General features: G+C 36.7%; 1 long non-coding RNA gene across 1 annotated transcript; it reads left to right on the plus strand.

Annotated features, from left to right (window-relative positions):
* The first annotated feature begins 601 nt into the window (after window positions 1–601).
* LOC141289166 (uncharacterized) lies at window positions 602–3,724 on the plus strand. Its single transcript, XR_012339856.1, has 4 exons — window positions 602–729; window positions 1,708–1,832; window positions 2,188–2,290; window positions 3,242–3,724. It is a non-coding gene; the product is annotated as an uncharacterized lncRNA (long non-coding RNA).
* Window positions 3,725–4,199: the final 475 nt, after the last annotated feature.

Genomic DNA, 4,199 nt, shown 5'->3' on the forward strand with positions numbered 1-4,199 from the left:
GTTCCAGATGAGCATGTGGCGAATAAAACTGAACAGAGTAGGCCTTGTCACACAAAACACAGACATGTGTAAATTAAATGAGAACAATATAGTCAAACACCAGAGGAACATATCATTTTATGTCATGTTTTTTAGATTTAATCATAATACATTCACCACATTGTCTCTCTGTATTATCATCACCTGCGCTGTTATGAAAGAACTCGCCAGTCACTTCGTGCCTTCAATAAACGACGCCATCTGGTGGCTTTTTATCAGTATTCTCAATCTATAACTTTTTCAAATTACTGTGTTCATTGGTGTGGCTTTTCCTGTGTGTGACCACAAGCTCAATTTATTGATTTAGCTGTCAGATCTTGCCTTAGGCTGGTATGAACAAGAAAAAGTAAAGAGCTCCATATTTGTCCCTGCCCATATAAGATACTTCTTAACTTTCTCTGGGACAAACACAGTACACTCTAAAAAGTGCTGGGTTATTTTTGTAAACACATTGCTGGGTTAATTGTGCTGGGTCAAAATGTTGGGTTGTTTGAGGCACTGTAAACACACAGTTGGGTTGATCATGCTGGGTCAAATGGACTATAAGGGGTTATTTCACTATGAACACCTGGGTTGGGTTATTTTGACCCAACCGGTTTGTTTATTTTTTTCACTTCATCGAACATTCTGGATTCTTCACTCGTCTCCTCCCCAGGCGGTCACGCACCTCGCAGCAAGCAGGATTATAAGGTAAATTAATATGATTATATCATTATTTACCTTTATTTTTAATAAGTTGTGTTTTAGAGCACACTGATTTCACTGTTTAATGCAATATTTGATATGTCGCTGTGCGGGGTTGGCATTTTATTCCGTGAATGACGAACGTTGTAACTTAAGCAGCCTAGCCCTAGCGATGTACTTTTTTGCCTCAACAATCGCTTTATTGTTATATAAAGTGTGTGTGTGTGTGTGTGTGTGTGTGTGTGTGTGTGTGTGTGTGTGTGTGTGTGTGTGTGTGTGTGTGTAGTGTTATTTGTATAACTTACAGTATACACATGGCCTTTATTTTAACGCCTTATGGAAAGAGTAGGTCAGAAATACGGGGGTAAGTTCTTTTACTGTCTGCATACTGTATGGCCTTGTAATGTTTTGTCAAAATTAGATAATTTCATACAAAAATTTATATTTTAAGGGCATATTTTTTCAAGTAAATGTCTGCGACGTGCCGAATCCAACGATAGATCCATATGTTTTATGTTGAGCATTTTCGCGCTTTTTTCCTTGAGGTAACTTATCTGCATTAGCTAAAACGCTATGTCCCTTACTTTAATAATGTTAAACCACAATATGACTGGTATGTACTATTGTTTATTACTTAAATGTAATGTTGTCTTAGCTACAGTATGTAAAGTTAGACTTAATTTCTCGTGGTGTATGTGGACGTTCACATGTCGTGTTTTTTGCGCACTGAAGTTTGTTATTTCAGATGTAGATGCCAATATACGCTCGTAATGGAAGCTCGTTTTTCCAGGCACGGGACATGGTTGCTTAGCAACGGCAGACGCCATGTGAGAGCAAGCTGCGTTTTGGAAAGAATGAGAAAGCGACGCGTCTTGCGTTTTTAGGCGCGGCATGTGAACGGCATTTTAGTGAATGCCTGTGTTGCATTACAAACTAGGAGACCAGTATAAACCTTAAACTTATTGAACCACATTTGTTTTTCAGATTTTATCAGATTTCACAAGACTTTAGGAAGCTATATCCAGAGGCAGACTTTTTGAAGACTGGGCTACAGTTGCAGACCTAATTCTTGCGAGTGCTCAGCAAGGGATAAGGTGACATGACTTAAGGTAAGCTTTTTCTTATAATATGTCAATCTATAAAAAACATATGCAACTGTATTTGACACACATCAACTGGTAAATACAATGGTACAGTAACACTTAACTAGTTGCTTATTAGCTTGTATATTGGCTGTTAATTAGTACTTATGAAGCACATACTGATGCCTTATTCTGCATGAGCATATTCTACATCCCTGAATCTGACCCCCATACCTAAACTTAACCTGCAGTAGTTGAATGAGGGTGGGAATTAATTTGCATTATTTAAAGGAATGAAGAAATCTTCATATGAAAGTGTTTCAGTTTGTTGTTTTGATTATAAAATATGTTTCACAGTTTGCATATTATTCCTATGGTTTAGATGCTAAAGGGGAAAGTGCTTTCAAAGTCCTGCCCACTCTGGATAAAAGGTCTTCAGACCCACAACCACGGAATCCTGGAGGCCATTCATTTGCGTACAACCTGTAAGTTTTGTTTTACGTTTTCTGCTCTAATAAGGGTGTATATATATATATAAACACAGTGGTGGCCAAAATTATTATAACAGTAGCATTTTCACCAGCTAAAAAATTATTTTAAGTCAGTGTTTGTTATCTTTTGCTGTAGTGTGTCAGTAAGAAATATCAGTTTACATTTCCAAACATTCATTTTGCTTTTAATTGTGAATCCAGTGAGGTTTTTGTTTGCACAACAGCCAATCCTCCACACAGAGATCTGATCTCATCATCATTCAGTCTGTCTGGAATGACATGAAGAAACAGAACAAACTGAGACAGACTAAATCCAGAAGAACTGTGACAACGTCTCCAAGATGCTTCAAGAGACCTACCTGCAAAGCTACCTGAAAAACTATGTGCAAGTGCACCTAATGTAGGGCAAAAGCTGCTTTAAACGCAAAAGGATGGTCAAACCAAATGTTGATTTAATTTAGTTAATCAAGGTTAACTGATAAAGAACATTTATTTATGACATTATTTTTGACAGCATCATTTTATGACATTTTTAGACAAGTGCTTAAAACTCTTAACAGTACTGTAGCTTTGCAGGCAGGTCTCTTGGAGCATCTTGGAGACGCTGTCACAGTTCTTCTGGATGATGATGAGATCAGATCCTGTGTGGAGCACTGGCTGTTGTGCAAACAAAAATGTCACTGGATTATCACAATTAATGGCAAAATGAATGGAAATGTAAACCGGTATTTCCTACTGACACACTACAGCAAAAGAGAAATCACTGACTTAAAGCCTTATTTAGCTGGTGAAAATACTAGTGTTCTAATAATTTTGACCACAACTGTATGAAAAGTTGAGAAGCAAAATGAGCATTTATTTCATGCCTCTATGTTTATGTTCATAAAATACACTTAACTTAAAATGTTAGTTATGTTGCAAGACTAAATGCCGTATAATTAACAGGTGGGGACCAACATGGTGGATTTGAGCCTTGGGATGAGACAACAACATTTCTAGACCTTCGCCATTGTTCCAGGCCATGCCATTGAAGCGGACTTGTTGCCTGGGAATTTCTCCAGCTTGCAGTATATCATATTGATGGACATAAGTCTTCATTTGTGAAGTTTTTGAGGGCAACAGTTTTTTTTCTTGGCCACTTGTAACATGTTTTAAATTGTAAGAATTGTCTGGTGGACTCTTTGTTTGGCTAAGTTTTAATGGCATAATGTTTGGAATGATTCTAATTTGGTAATAATTCATTGTTGAGTGTTCTGCTGCTGCAATGTTGACATAAAGAATAGGAATATATTGTGCCTTTTTTTCAGTTTTGTGTTTAAAAGAAACTGATCTACTAAAACCGTTATTTGTGTCTGTAAGGGTTGGACAAAATGTGTGACAGCTGCACCTATTTGAAAACTGTATTAAAAAGAAATATGAAAACTCATTAAATTGACATTTACAGATGCATTTTTTTGTGTTGTGTAACTGTATTACAGAAAAACAATAATAATTTTACATTCTTTTGTGATTTATATATTATTATTGGTAAATATAAAGGTAGCAAGACAACAAATAACCCAATATTTAGGTAGTTTTTAACCCAGCAACACAGTTAATCTGACCCACTGGTTGGGTCAAATAAACAACCCAGCATTTTGGGTCAAATGATTTAACCCAGCACTTGGGTCAAAACAACCCAACGCGTGTTCTGTCCCATAGTTACCCAGCAGCTGGGTTATGGTTGGGTTATTTTTTAACCCAGCACTTTTTAGTGTAGGCATAACAGACTTTAATCAGGGTAGAAACCATATGTGACCCTGGTCCACAAAAAGTGTCAATTTTTCGAAATTGAGATTTATACATAATCTAAAGGCTGAATAAATAAGCTATGTGAGGTTTGTTAGGACAGGAAAATATTGGT

The sequence above is a fragment of the Garra rufa genome, chromosome 17, assembly GCF_049309525.1.
Source record: "Garra rufa chromosome 17, GarRuf1.0, whole genome shotgun sequence".
NCBI lineage: Eukaryota > Metazoa > Chordata > Actinopteri > Cypriniformes > Cyprinidae > Garra > Garra rufa.